Raw genomic sequence first — 16,333 nt, 5'->3', positions numbered from 1 at the left:
CCTTAATGACCTCTTTTTAACTTAATTACCTCTTTAAAGACCCTATTTCCAAATACAGTCACATTTTGTGGTACTGGGGGTTAAGATTTCAACATATGAATTTCAGGAGACACAATTTAGCTCATAATATATAACTCACAAATATTTACCACCCACTTACTATGTGCAGAGCACCATGCTGAACTCAGAGTACTAATCCCTGCCCTTGATGGAATATCCACCTATGTATGTAGATATGACACAAAACTGAAAGCTAAATAAAACTCCAAAAGTCAAATGACAACAAAATAGACTATTGCAACTTCATAATCTTTTTGGCCCACATGACAAAAGTTATATTTTATCAGTATATCCTTTTCAGTAGGGAACTATGTACTAGATTTTAGGAAGAATACTCCTCAAATGGTTAAAATATTTATAACTTGCTGTTCTGTCAACTGCCTGAAAAATCAATTAGCATCATATATTCCATTAATTGATAATAAAGATATCACTATTACATTATCAGAAAAAACTTTTTAAATGACTAAGAAAGTTAGTACATAAAATATACTAAAAAAGGGAACAATATGAATTTGTAAGTTTGCAACAAAGGGAAAAATGTAAATAATGTGATAGTCACCAGTGAAAGGAATAAATAGCTTTAAATACAGTGGCTAGCTTCAGCTTGTTTTTCTAGTTCTTTAAAAATATATGTATAGTTTCAGCCGGGCGCGGTGGCTCATGCCCGTAATCTCAGCACTTTGGGAGGCCGAGGTGGGCAGATCACGAGGTCAGGAGATCGAGACCATCCTGGCTAACACGGTGAAACCCTGTCTCTACTAAAAATACAAAAAACTGGCTGGGTGTGGTGGCGGGCACCTGTAGTCCCAGCTACTTGGGAGGCTGAGGCAGGAGAATGGCATGAACCCGGGAGATGGAGCTTGCAGTGAGCTGAGATCGCGCCACTGCACTCCAGCCTGGGTGACAGAGCAAGACTCCGACTCAAAAAATATTCTCCTTTCTATTTTTTTTTTTTTTTGTACTTGAGGTTTTTGTTGAACCCAAACCAAAACATTTGAAAATATTTTGAAATATGTGAAAAGTATAATATACATCTGGATTTGCCCAACCCTAGTAAGGATACAGGAAGCATTATTTTTATTTAACATTTATATGATAGCTGCAGTGTGTCTCAATCCTAAGGTATTTTTTACAATAGCCCTATGGTGCAGGTTATAATTATTATTTTCATTTTGGGCAAGAAATTTACCAGTACTTGCACAGTGGGCTTCAAGTAGAGGTTTTTATAGGTCTGTGTTCTTTAGAGGTTTTTGTTGGTAGGAACATTGGACCAGTAGACACAAACCTAGCTCCAAGTCTTGGCTTTACTTCTTATTGACAATTACATTGTATATCTTCTTGGTAGATTTTATCATTTTGCAGTTTCTCCCTTTCCTTACTAATATATTTTGATTTAAACACAATTTTGCCAGGTATTACTATTACTATACCAGCTTTCTTTGGTAACTATTTGCCCAATGTATCTGTGGTAGGCAGAACAATGACTTCCTAAAGATGTCCACATTCTAATCCCCAGGACCTGTGAATATGTTATAGTATATGGCAAAGGGAAATTAAGGTAGCAGATGGAATCAAAGTTTCTCCTTAAAATAGGGAGATTATTCTGGGTATGTATTCACAAGGACGCTCAAAAGTAGAAGAGAGAGGCAGAAGAACAGAGTCAGAGAAATAGATGTAATGACAGAAGTAAGTTCAGGGTTATGTGATATGATAAGGACTTAACTCACGTTGCTGTCTTTGATGATGGGGAAGGGACATCACAAGCCAAGGAATGTGGGAGGCCCTTTAGAAGCTGGAAAAAGTGAGGATGAAGAATGTTGTGAGATATATATTAGTTATCTTTGCTGCTGTAACAAATTACCACCAATTTAGTGGTTTAAACAAAACAAATTTAATATTCTCCTTTCCTACAGCAACTTGATTTGCCTATTAACCTTAGAGTCACTGTCTTACATGCCATAAACATTTATACTTATCTTCTTTCCTTAACAAGTTTCTGGAAATGTTATGTTTAATGACATATATTCAAATTAAAAATATTATTATCTTGCCAATTATCTAGCAAGATTAACAGTAAAAAATAAGTAAACATATTCTTTAAAATTTTAGCAATGTCATACTGTACTCAAGTTAGAAGTGACTATATGAATTTTCTATATAATTCCCTCGTTACGAGTGTGTGTGTACACGTTTTTAGTTTTATTCTAAATCCTGGTTATACCTGGCACCATGCTGGCATTTTTGGCTGTAGTCAAACACAGATCAGTGTCTGGAAACAGGTTAACAATTTTTTTTTTATTTGAAATGGTAGCTCAGAATGCATTATCCTCTAAGACCCATTGTGGACTATGGACTATCTGTTTTTGTTTGTTTGTTTGTTTTTGAGATGGAGTCTCGCTCTGCTGTCCAGACTGGAGTGCAGCGGAGCGATCTTGGCTCACTGCAACCTTTGCCTCCTGGGTTCAAGCAATTCTCCTTCCTCAGCCTCCTGAGTAGCTGGGATTACAGGCACCCACTACCACGCCCGGCTAATTTTTGTATTTTTAGTAGAGATGGGGCTTCACCATGTTGGCCAAGCTGGTCTTGAACTCCTGACCTCAAGTGATCTACCTGCCTCAGCCTCCCAAAGTGCTGGGATTACAGGAGTGAGCCACCGTGCCCATCCCCAGTGTGGACTATTTCTCTCCACTTATCTAACTTTACATTGGTCATATAAGTAACTCAGGTAATGTGCAATGATGGTAATAAAACATCTTTTATTTGAGATGCATTGCATAACTCATGCCTCCTATTATAAACAGACGTCATCTAAAGAACAATTACTCCTTTTGATGTTTATTTACAATCCTCACCCTTCACATGACAAAATGGTGGTTAACATTAATTAGTTTATTTAGCCATAAATTTTTTTCAACTTTGGGTAACACCATCACAATGAAAGAATGACATTACATAAAAGGGCAAAAAAAAAAAAAAAAGCAGAAGCATGACCTGTTCAACTACTTTTATTGGGTTTGAGTTGATACATTATCAAAGAAGACTGTCATTGGTTTTATGATACCTGTTAATTTTTAACCAGCAAAATAAATTTATTTTCACTCTTTGTCATGACTTTGTGCTTGATTACTTGCTTGCTTTCTCTCTTTTTTCCTTTCCTTATATCTCTCTCATTTTTTCTCTTTTTAAAAATCAGAGTATATTCCTCCCTCTTATCAATACCCCCAACTTTTAACATCTAAATCTTTAATTATTGTAATTTGATATATTCTCTACCCCTAGTGATTATCAGGAGGAATATACCTCTGTAGTATTCAAATATACTTGTGGAGCTAGAAAAAACTGAAATAAAATTGACCTCTTAATATATCTAGTAGCAAATTACAATCAGCATTCTATATTTATGGAGAGCAAAAGGATTGCTCAACTGTAGGGTGAGGTCAACTATAGGGTGGCTTTATGGTGATGATGGGTCAGAACAGTACTCTTGGAGAACCGAAAGCAGAGATCAAGAATAACCTTAATTACCAACCTACTCAATGACCTTGAACAAATCAACAAGTTATCTTTTTTCTTTTTCCTTGACAATTATTTCTTCTGCCTGTTGGCTTGGACTGACCTAATGCAATGCCCCAATAATTTACCTCCGCTAATTGAAACTTTATATGGTATGAATTTATGCTTAACTTTATATTCTATACAATGTTTGATTATACAAATCACAGTTTTGAACAAGACTGCATAAATATAGGGTTTTGATTAAACTACTTAAATAGACAAATTGTGATCAAGTACTTTAAGAAGCATTGTTTGCCTATAAATATGATACTATGGTTGATCATTTCTTGGTCTTTACTGAAGGTCTGTCAGGACTTCTAGTTATTAGGGGCCCTGTTATAGGAATGTGAATTATTCTGTATTTGGAAGATATAATATTGCCTTTTGTTAAAATTCCTCTATAATTTCAATATTTTACCCCAACATAGTTAAGTTAGTAATAGTTTGCAATGTGAATTAACAAGGTAGGGATACTGAAATATTTTTAGGGAACTCAATGATGTTATGTGGTCATGGCTATAAAGCATTAATTTTTATTTATAAAACTGAGTTACATTCTCGTTGTTTTCATGAAGTACACAGAATCCCTCTCCACTTAATTGTTCCATGCTTGTTTCTGTCTTCAACATTTTCTTGTGTTATAATGTTGTTAAATCAGTTATTTTTTACCTCCTCAAACCATTTTATAAATTTATTCATCTTTCAATAGCCTTTGTAATGGAAAAATTTCACTTTTTCCCCAAATTTCCTTAGGTTCTCTCTCTTTTCATGAAGGCAAAGAAACCCAAAGTATTAAAATATAATTTACAAAATTTGATTGGTGTCCTGAAAGTCCCATTAAAAATAATATGCCATTACCATGAGGCTTACTAGAAAGGAATTGGCAAACAATCTCAACACAATGAGGCTGTTTTGTGGAAATAAAGGCACAGCATATTATAACCCAAACCACAAGAAAAGACTAGTTGACTATTTCAGTTGGATAACCCAAGTCCTTCTTCCTGCCTCAGTAAGTCTGGGGGCATATGTCAAACAGCTGCTCTCTTTTATTCAGAATTAGCTGCATTTAGTGGTAGGTTAAATGACCGCCACATGCACAATTCGTATTTCGTTTTACAGGGGACAAATGAGTATCCTCAGACACAGGAAAATCAAATGATCACCCAGTATACGGCCTTTATAGTGTATGGTTTTGATCAGAGATCGTACACAATGAAATCACCATCTTACACTATTTATCATGGCAGCCAGTGTTTTTCTCTATGAATTCCAAGAAGTGCCAAGATCTATTTTATTTGTAGGATTCAGCCTTCTACAACCACTGTCTACAATTTTGTTATTAAAAGTTTTCCTAATTTTATTATTCCCATAATCAAATTTTTAACCTTAAGAAATTTCCCACAAGGATAGCAAGGTAGGTTCCATAGGGTGCTGGAATGTTTAGCGTTATACTACTAGATTTGACCATTTGCCTCATTAATTAATAAAGGAAAAAACATAATGAATCCCACGAAATATTATATAATCCAGAAGAGAATTATCAGTTCTAAATTTTCAATTGTTATGGATGTAAAAGACATTCTTCATACTAATTTTTCTACCCAGCAAAATTATGAAGCTTTATCATGTGCCTTATAAAGACTGCCACACAAGACTTATTCTTGGTACCTCTGGGAAAATGGCACCATCTTCCTATTTTCTAGTTCCTTATCCAGCGGAAATCACATGAATCTAAAATGGCTAGAAATTATTCCTAATGGTCTTCCAAACTGCATGTTGGGAAGAACCAGAAGCCACTAGAAAGATATTCACTGAGCGTTCATTTCCTAAATAATGCAATCAGTTTCATTCATATTCGCATGCAAGAAAGAGGAAGGAAAGTGGTACCTGCCAGGGCCGGGTGCGGTGGCTCAGGCCTGTAAATCCCAGCACTTTCGGAGGTCGAGGCGGGCGGATCACGAGGTCAGGAAATCGAGACCATCCTGAATAACACACCCCGTCTCTACTAAAAATACAAAAAATTAGCCAGGCGTGGTGGCGGGCGCCTGTAGTCCCGGCTACTCAGGAGGCTGAGGCAGGATAATGGTGTGAACACGGGAGGCGGAGCTTGCAGTGAGCCGAGATTGTGCCACTGCACTCCAGCCTGGGCGACAGAGAGAGACTCCGTCTCAGAAAAAAAAAAAAAAAAAAAAAAAAAAAAGGAAAAGAAAGCGGTACCTGCCTCCATGATCCTCTTCAACTGATCTGTAAAGATTGTGTGTGTGTGTGTGTGTGTGTGTGTGTGTGTGTGTGTGTCTCACTGGAAGGACAGTGGCTCAGCAAAAGGCTTTTGTTGTTGTTCGGGAAATAACTGTATTAAATCTTCCTTGAAACAAGACAAATATCTTAAGTATTTTTCATTTGAAAGTAATAGAAATCCACCATTCAAGTTCAAGTGGAAGGGGGAATTGAGAAGAGAATACAAGGTTATCTTAGAGTTACCAAATACAGAAAGTATATTTAGGCCCTAACAAAAAAATGAAACACTTTTAAAGCTGATTTGTCCCTCTCTCAGACAACTTCTCTACTTTTCCAGGCTATCTTCTACAAAGCAGTTTTTTTCGTTTCTCCATAATAGCAGCTTTCAAGTGAGTTGAGTTTCCTGTCTCCAACTCTCTCTAACTTATAGGTAGAATATCCATTATTGTCTAATTCAGTCACTGGGGCTCTGAATTAAAATTATCAAGAGACTGAGTCTGATTGTCTCAGCCTGGGTCACATTCCATCTTGGACCAATCAAATGTGGCCAGGGATTGGGGGTTTACCTGATATGCAATGTCACCAAGGCTGACTGTGGCTGGAAAGTCTGAAGAAACTGTTTCCTCTTCTGCTAAGCAAGTCATCTTTCATAGACAGTGAATGCTGGTCATAAAACTTGTTGCATTTAGAGAAAATTAATTTCTACAGATTTTATAAATGCCCTGCATAATGAAGATGTTAAATAAATGGTAATCATGATAATACTGATTTGAAGGCATTCTTTCTAATAAGGCGAACATGACATTTAACTACTACTATGTTATAAATATTTTTAATTAGCTGGATATAGAAAAACATTTGAAACTCAGGCATACATTTAATAATTACATTTTGAAATTTAATTTCTCACAATGGAAACAAAAAGTTCATATTGAAAAAAATCTTTTATAAACTACTATTAGTGTTTTTCATCAGATTTCTATCAGTAGTTATATACAAATGATAAACTCAAGTGTATGTTTAGAACTCATTGTAAAGTCAGCATAAAGAAAAACTATCAGCTTAAAATAAAACATCAGAATGTTTTAACAATATTTATAATATCTTCCACTTACAGCTGCTGTGACGGCCACATTCATGTACTCACATATATATGCTACAACAATTCTTATATTTAGATATATTTTAAACATTTTACAAACAAGGAATCTAAGATTCAGGAATATTACATTTTGCCCAAATTATACAAGACAAGTATGTATTGGTAGCAGGATTCTCTAATAGTAATCGGGTAATCTTTCAACTTCCCAAAGGCATCTTTGCAAAAATTAGAGGAATCTAACAGTTTCTCAAGGCAATATACCAACATCTGCTAGAAAATTGGCATTATAAATAGAGGAACCCATAATGACTACAAATGTGAATGCCGCCCCCCCGCCAAGAATTGGGCAATGCAAAACCTGCACAACAATATATGCCAGCCTGTTAATTTAAATAGTACAGATGTTACTAGTCAATTCTTCTTTTCACATGGAGTACTATTCCTTAATGCCCTGGCCCTCCCCTTCTCTCCCGCCATTTACCCCCAACCCTGTTACCTAGATAAATGATTAAATTCTGAAAATGTTTTAACTCATTTGTTCCATTGATATCCCAGTGATCAAAGACTTTAAAAGCATTTTTCAACCACGGTTCCATTAAATCTCTCTATATAATTCAATCAATAAAACATTTTGGGATCCTAGAAAGGCACATCATTTATGGCCCACTATGATCCTCTTTATTTAAAAATATCTTAGTTCTATGGCTAAGGAGGGAAATTTCTTAACAAACCTCAAATGTTCCTCCATTTTGTTGATTCCTAGTTTGAAAAAGCAAAATGTGACATCATTCAAGAGACATGTTTAGAAGACTTAACTACATGCATTAACTATGTTTACCACTGTTGGCTTATTTCTTCTATGCTTGCATGGCTAAACTTTTTCCAGAATGAGAGCTTTGCCACCGAATATTCCACTAGATGAAAAATGCTCAAGGAAGATGGAGGAGAGAAAGAATTACAGTTCAAAATCTCCAGGGAGGTATGTATAGTTAGGGAAAGTGCAATTAATATTATTAGACAAGGTTATATTTGGGAGAGGAGGAAGGGAACTCCTGGTTTTACAGTATAAGCTACAGAAAGTAAAACCTTATGAAACACTGGGTGATGGGGATTGAGGTTGAGGAGGGAAAAGGAGGAAGAGAAATATAGTATATATGTGAGAACTTGAAAAACACTTGCCCACACATTTCATGCTGAATTCACAGCACCATTTTACTAAACAGCACCTTATATGACTGCACCCTTTCACTTAAGAAATGGGAGGAGAGGTAGAACCAGCAGGATTACTTGACCTTGCCTTTAATCAAAGGAGTCCAAAGTTTTGGCTTTTGTGCAATATCAAATGTGTACAAGAGAACAGCAAGAGACGTAGAGTAGTGGCCTCAAAATATATCTTTGACTTTTTTCCAGTAGCCATATTCATACTATATTTTAATAACCCTATAAGTACTCATTTTAGATATTGTTTCTATGTTAGTGAGGAACGTAGTAACCTAAATGATGGTAAAATAAATTTGTTTACATTTACAAACTTCAGGAAGCAAAGTCTTTTGAAATGGCTTTATGTATACATGTATGTGTATCTATATGTATCTATTAGTCCATTTTCACACTCCTATGAAGAAACATCCAAGACTGGGTAATTTATAAAGAAAAAGAGATTTAATGGACTTACAGTTCCACATGGCTGGAGAGGCCTCACAATCATGGCAGAAGGCAAAGGAGGAGCAAAGGCCCATCTTACATGGTGGCAGGCAAGAGAGCATGTGCAGGGGAACTGCCCTTTATATTATGAAACCATCAGATTTCATGAGACTTATTTACTATCATGAGAGCAGCATGGGAAAAACCCAACCCGATTATTTAATTACCTTCCATTGGGTCCCTCCCATGACACGTGTGGATTATGGGAGCTACGATTCAAGATGAGATGTGGGTGGGAACACAGCCAAACCATATCAATGTATATCTTCCTTTAACATTTTTAAATGGCTTGCTTATGTACAATAGTTGCATATAGTAATAGATTTGAGATGAGACCTGTAGCGTAAGTGTTTACTAGATGAAGAAGGTGTAGAAGATTTGTAGAGGTACAAATCGCATTCTTGGACAGAAAGCTGTGAGTCACAGTACCAGCTCCATTTGAACATGCAGGCAATGAACTAAAGAAGACTTGAAATAAGCCTCCATGAGTCTTCAGCAGGAGAGTCTGTACAGAGGAGGACATTAGCAGTTGTCAGCTTAGCCGAAGCATTTTATTTTCCTGCTGGCGATTTCCACCTACCAGCCTCCATCTTACTTATTAATCATCAAATAAAAATACTTGGGGTTTTAAAAAATAAAATTTGATGTGAATCCACCAGGAGAAAACCTCATGAATATTTCTAAGTAGATCAGAAGTATTTTTTTCTATAGCCTACTAATGTCTCATTAATACTGTTTAGTGGAAAGGGTAATTCAGGGAGTAAATACAAGAGTCATCATACAGCAAAATAACCACTCTATGGATTAAGGAGTTCTGCTACTCTTTGCTACTTCAAAGATCCAAAAATAAATCCCAGTACATATTCTTCTGTCTTAATCACTTTTTAAAATGTTGAATCATGTAATTGAAGATATTTTATGTTAAAGAATTAGCAGGACAATTCACTTCAAACAAATATAAAAATAAAAATAGCAGCTCCTCAGAGAACACACTTCATGATCAAAGTCTCCTTCAACATCTAATAGGCACTAAAATACTTTAGAAAACAACTAAATCAATCATTATTTCATGACAAATCTTTTAGCTAATGAGTTCATTGTTTGTTAAAATCTTCTATGGTGTCTTCTTCAGTTCTTTTTACCAAACGTTGTATTAAGGCATGAATGTTTCTATTTGACTATAAAAACAAAGATTATATCTTACAATAAAATTATATTTCCTTGAATGATAAAATCCACATTTCTTCCCAATGTTTTGGTAGTCCTCACTGAATCTTATATAACTAGTTCACTTATATTACTTTCTGGGTAGTCTTAAAAGGATTATTTTGCACTTACGGAATCTCATTCACTCTACCTCCATAAAAGCATCTTGGCAAGCCTTCAAAATTCTGTTGGCAGCCTGTCTTGGTAGGTCAATGGGTTCTTTCCCTGTTGTTCACATTTGTGTGTTTGCTTAGATCTTGACCTAGTAGAGAAAGTTTGCTTACTAGAAATGATTAGATAAAGATGTCCTCCTTGAAAATTTCTCCACCACACATTTTCTTTAAAAAGATTCTCTTAATGTAAGAAACTCCACCTTGAAACTTTTTTTTAATGCACAGAAAAAGCTGTTTCACAGTTTTTTATGAAGCGAAAGGGTTTGGATCATAATATCAAAAGACGCAATACTGAGTGCCATAATCCTGAATGTTGAAATCCTAAAAGATCAAAATCTCTAAAATCTAAATCCCTATCATCTAAAATTCTAAACATTTAAAATTTGGAAAATCACCATCGCAGGAAAGTCACATCATGTTAGGCAGAACTATTACCTCGTTATTGTCTTTATAAAGAAGAAAATGGATTTCAGTTGAATCCCCAACTATAGTGACAGATTTGGAATTAGGTGCAATCAAGATTTCCAAGAGTGGATTTCAGGGTGTTACCAATAAAGTTTGTTTTTTTCCATTCAGCTCAATGCATTTGGAGAAAAATTCAAATGAGTAGATTGCCTGCACAACACGGCAAGAATGAAAACGTCAGTTTAAAAATGCCTCATTCACCTGTGTTGGCATTCCTTCCACCTGATGATATTCCAGGGCTTTTAATAAATTAAAGCTGCATTTGCCTGAGGAAGCCAGCTAAGTTACTGACTAGTTTGAAAATAATTATGTGCATAGTAGGATAAGAAGACACTTATGCAACAGTGTTGCTTTTTGATCACCAGTACTGTTTTTGCCAAATTTGTGTTCTGTATTGCATGCAGAATGGATTTCCACAAAGTCAAAACACAGAAGCATCACAAGAAAATGGGAAAATTAAATAGGGAATGCGTATATTGAGAAGTGAAGCCAGCTGGACTTCCTGGGTAGAGTGGGGACTTAGAGAACTTTTCTGTCTAGCTAAAGGACTGTAAACGCACCAATCAGTGCTGTGTCTAGCTAAAGGATTGTAAACGCACCAATCAGCACTCTGTGTCTAACTAAAGGATTGTAAACGCACCAATCAGCACTCTGTAAAAACGCACCAATCAGCACTCTGAGTCTAGCTAAAGGATTGTAAATGCACCAATCAGCACTCTGTAAAAACACACCAATCAGCACTCTGTGTCTAGCCAAAGGACTGTAAACACACCAATCAGCACTCTGTAAAAATGCACCAATCAGCACTCTGTAAAATGGACCAATCAGCACTGTGTAAAATGGACCAATCAGGGGAATGTGGGCGGGGCCAAATAAGTGAATAAAACCTGGCCACCCGAGCCAGCAGAGGTAACCAGCTTGGGTCCCTTTCCATGTTGTGGAAGCTTTGTTCTTTTGCTCTTAATAAATCTTGCTGCCGCTCACTTTTTGGGTCCACACTAACCTGAGGAGGTCTAATACTCACTCTGAACGTCCACGGCTTCATTCTTGGAAGTTAGCGAGAGGACGAACCCATCAGAAGGAATAAACTCCAGACACATCTGAACATCTGAAGGAACAAACTCTGGACACACCATCTTTAAGAGCTGTAACACTCATCGCACAGGTCTGTGGCTTCATTCTTGAAGTCAGCGAGACCAAGAACTCACTGGAAGGAACCAATTCTGTACAAAATATCAATGTATATCAAATCAGAAGAGTTGCAAAAAGAGCAGCACCACATAGAAAATGAATGTAAACATATTATCCAAGGAGAACCATGTCCTAAGAGAAAAAAGCAGATATTCATTGTGATGTAAGACTTCAAAATACAGTTAACTGCTAGCTAGGTGAAAGTTGGCCAGCTCCTATGGACTATCTCTATGCAATCTGTCCCTGTAATATACTTTTCATATGTCAAAATTTCTTTTTAGTTTTGTTTTTTTTTAGTTTTTCCCCACTATTTCAAATTGTCAGCATTTTTTTTTATAATTTACTATGCTATGTATTTCATCTTTGCATCATTTCCAATACTGGAGGTATAAATTGTGTAGATTTTTATAGAGTTCTGATTTATGTACTTTTTTTAGAAATTTGCCTCCATAAAAATGCATTATCACAATCTTGACTGTGTGTAAGCATTGTGCATGTACATAAAAAGATTAAAATTTCCATAATAAATGAAGAGATGTCCTTTTTGTACATCTGCATTTGTAAAAGGTAAAATTTCTCAAGATCTTGGCTCCTTAAGCAACTGGTGTAGTGATAATGTAGTTGTAACCCATAGTGGTTTTTGATCAATCTTGTCAAAAGTCTCAGGTGTTCATTGCAGTATTTCGGATGACTTGCAATTACAAAGCTGAGTGCACACAATTACCAACCATTGTGATATGCATTTATACATTTCAGTTTTTGACCTATGTATTTATAAATATGGTTTGTCTGTTCATAAATGTTATGCCTGTGTGACTGTCATTAGTATACCTGTTTATGCTTACAAAAATACACGTATTATTAGTGTCTATTTTGTTGTGTCAAGTAGCCTATTTAAGTGTTCTATTGTGTTTTCATATGTTTCTTATATAAATGTCCTTCGAAAAATGTAAGTAAACAGCTAGCCAATGTAGTGGCACACACCTGTAGTCCCAACTAGTCAGGAGGCTGAGGTGGGAGGGTCGCATGAGCCCAGGAGTTTTGAGGCAGCAGTGAGCGATGATCACACCAATGCGCTCCAGCTTAGGCAAAGAGGAAGACCCTGTCTCTAAGGAAAAAAAAAGTTAAGTCAGTCTCTTTTAAGGAATTTTTAAATTATTTTTTCCAGAATTATATTTTCAGCATTTTGATCTTTCAGGATTTGAAAATATGGAATTATGGCATTCAGGATTGTGTCTTTTGGGATTGTGACCAGCTCCCAAGAATAAATATCACTGACTTAACAATTTTTCCAAGGCTTCTAAGTTTGACGAGCATCATCATTACATTTAAAATCTTCTCACAAGCTGTCTTTGACACAAATAACTAAGGTTTGCATATACCTTTGATCCCAATGAAATATAGTGAAATAGAATCTTCTACTGATGAAAGTTAATGGTTTTGCATTCAATTTGTACAGAGTACCCAAAGCCAACATTTCCTTTTCTCTTGTTCCAGATTGAAGTACTTTTTCTTCTTTAGATTTCCCAAAGATTACAGATTTTATTATAATAATCTCATAGGGCATAGTTTTTTAATTTTAAAATTCCTATATAGATATTTATTCTTAAATCAATGTTTTATGGATCATTCTGTGTACAATTATTTTACTAAGAAAATTGGCTAATCTTGATGGTCCTATCAATTCTTCTCTTGCCATTTATTTTCTAATATAATAGCCCTGAAAAAGTAAATGAAATAAAGTAGTTCCACCTGATTAGTCTTGATTTCCCTGATTGCTACAAGAGACTGATTTCCTTCATCTCATTTCTGTGACTATTGTATATGCTGTACTGTATTATATGGTACACTTGAAATATTTTTTAATTTTTTTCCAAATTAATACTAATATTTTGGTAGCAAGTAAAAACAAACTTATTACAACAACGTGCATGGTTCTCTGTTAAGCAAATACAAATTTCAGCAAAACATGGTTTTAATCAACCACTGAATGATAAAATATAAACTAGTGATTATTTTCACTCTCCCACCTCGTATGTGATTTTTGTTGTAGTTGTTAAACAGATCTTGGAAATTTTTTCCTAGTTTAAAAAAAAATGTTTTAAATTCATTTTATAGCCTCAGCATCGCTCTCCTCACCCTAATTGCATTAATTTTGTAAAACTAAATTGGAGTTGCGTGATCTAGCCTCTTCTGAAATGCAGTCTTTACAACAGTGAGACATGATAGAAACCATGCAACATAAAACCACAGGATTTTTAAAAAGCCGGCTCTGGGATGACTTATATGTTTCATAAACCAGCTTAAGGCTGAGTTATGAAAATATCATTTTAATACATTCCTTTAAAGATTCTTATGTTTGTCATTTATTTATTCCTTTATGCACTTTTTATTTTTATTTATCCATTTTCACTTATCTAGCAAACACTTAAAGCGAGGGTTTGGGTTTGGTTTTGGGTTTTGCACAACATTGCAAATAATGCTATTGGAGAAAAATCAAAGAAATAAAAAAATCAGTGACAAGGTTCATAGAAGATCAAGTTTCCAGGGCTGCAGGTTGAAGGAACAGATTGAGCTCAGGCATGGCAGTGGTCTCCTGACACAGTTGTCTAGCACTGGCAGGCTGACCAGACTTGAGCGGTAGGAAACAGATGATGCTCATGAGGAGAGGTTTTTTAAATGTTTTCTACAATTTGCATCAGACTCTTTGCTAGGCATGAGAACATAAAGTTGAGTAAGAGGCAGCCCTTGTGCTAAGGAACTCTCAAATTTTTACTGAAGTCCCAAAGCACGTGTTGTTTCCACACAACTGATTTCTTGTTTCCTCTGAATTATTTCACAGTGATTTGATACCAATTATCCACTTAAAAACACATGAATAATTTTTCTTTAACAGTCAGAAGTGTTGCATTTTTCTTTTTGATCTCAAACTAGTTCTTGATACTTCCGTTCAACTTCAACAAATTTATTTAATATGTTTTAAGCTTAAAATTATTTTACTTATAACCCTATCATATGTGTATATCAAATTTAACAGTTTATATCAGCCATACATAACAATATGTAACAGCCATGAGGCTGTAAGGGTTAAAATATTTTTTCTGAATTGAGTTACTGTAGTTATTAATAGTATACAATCAAAATAACATATATTATAGACTATTTTTAAACCTAAAAATAAAATTGTATTCATACACTTATTCAAATAGGTGATCATTTAAAAAAAAAAGATTAGCTCATGTATCTGAACGAAAATTTCTTACAGCTAGAATACAACAATTTTATTCCTATTTTCTGAATCTAAGCACTGAAAAACTTATGCACATGGAAGTTGGGAACAGAAGACCTTTTGTGAGAGCAATGTCAAGTCTTTCTGAGTCAGGTGACAAAACTTATACAGATCAATCAGTTAACAGTTTGAGCAGGAGCTCCTTTTATTTATTTACTTACTTTCTGAAAGCAAAGAATTGGAAACTGCCACATCTTACAAAAGGATGTGTCTGTTACTGGGTCGACAGAGTCATCTACATTCTCAACATCAATCCCAGTAAGTGTAATGTTCCTTTGTCCCTGAGTTGGATTTTATACCTGAGGTAAGATGAGAAAGCTTGTACTCCATCACAGAAGAGTCATAAACTTTTTTTTTATTAATTATAGCAAAGAGTGCACTTGGAAGCTGAGAATCAACATATTGATTGTCTTAAATTCTGTATTATTAGTATAGTCCTTGGAAAGCCTCTTCAGCCTTTCAGGAGAACAGATATCTGGGTAGGAATTCCACTTCTACAGACATTGTGGTGCTTTGCAGAAGCTCACATAGTTAAAAGATGGGTACTTCCAAGAAAATTGAAACTATAAGTTTTGTGATTTGAGGAAATTACATTTCAGAGATAACAATGCACTCTTAAAAATATATACTATATGTGATTCTGTCTCTATCACAAGAAAGTTTGGTATTGACTAGGCTTTTTAAAAGAATTTTTATACTCATATCTTTCTTAACAAGAGGTAATCATGCTGTGCAAAGAGTAAATTAATTCATATCTCCAATTTTCAGAATTTACTAGATATTTCCAAAAGTGCAAAAGTCTAACATTCCAATAATAGTGAAATGAATTCTTAACACTAATATTTTAGGAGTTGAGGAAACAAGATGAGAAGACAAAACACACTATTCAAGAACATGTATTTGGCATGTTTTTAAAAAGCCTGCTGTTCTAAAAAGCTTATTTTTCCCTGATTTAAAAAAAAATCATTTGCTTTTTTGTATTTTGTTGGTTGGTTTGCTTACTTTCTTGTTTTTTTTTTGTTTTTTTTTGCATGTATATAAATGTATTTATTTGGCTGGTGTCTCATATTTTTAATAAGGACTTTCAAGTCTTTGGAAAATATTTTTCATCCTTTCAGTGAAGCTTTCCACTTTAATACTGAGTTTACAGAGTTCAGTGATATTCAGGAAATATTTATTAACACCTACTCTGTATAAAGTACTACACCCAGTGACAGAGGAGATACAAGGGTGAATCATTCAAGGAGTATGGAATCTGTGTAGCAGAGAAATATATACTCAAAAAACCACCAAAAGCCACAAGAGGAACTAAGAATATGCCTAAGGGTATGCAGAGGCTTTCTAGGA

The 16,333-nt window shown here is 35.1% G+C and overlaps 2 long non-coding RNA genes across 2 annotated transcripts in view; both read right to left on the bottom strand.

Moving 5' to 3' along the window:
- The window catches only part of LOC130540649 (uncharacterized), an 85,585-nt gene extending 78,819 nt beyond the window's left edge, over positions 1-6,766 (bottom strand). Inside the window, exons 1-2 of the long non-coding RNA XR_008954641.1 lie at positions 6,423-6,766; positions 1,791-1,855 (exon numbers count right to left, since the gene is read on the bottom strand). This is a non-coding gene — a long non-coding RNA (uncharacterized LOC130540649). The remainder of the gene's footprint in view (positions 1-1,790; positions 1,856-6,422) is intronic.
- Positions 6,767-8,592: 1,826 nt separating this feature from the next.
- On the bottom strand, positions 8,593-12,803 carry LOC117975394 (uncharacterized). The gene is made up of 4 exons (XR_008620386.2): positions 12,682-12,803; positions 11,531-11,729; positions 10,001-10,130; positions 8,593-9,167 (listed from the first exon to the last, which is right to left on the bottom strand). It is a non-coding gene; the product is annotated as an uncharacterized LOC117975394 (long non-coding RNA).
- Positions 12,804-16,333: the final 3,530 nt, after the last annotated feature.

The sequence above is a fragment of the Pan paniscus genome, chromosome 10, assembly GCF_029289425.2.
Source record: "Pan paniscus chromosome 10, NHGRI_mPanPan1-v2.0_pri, whole genome shotgun sequence".
In the NCBI taxonomy this organism is placed as follows: domain Eukaryota; kingdom Metazoa; phylum Chordata; class Mammalia; order Primates; family Hominidae; genus Pan; species Pan paniscus.
Note: the sequence above shows the minus strand (reverse complement) of the source record. Positions and strands in the feature narration are given on the sequence as shown.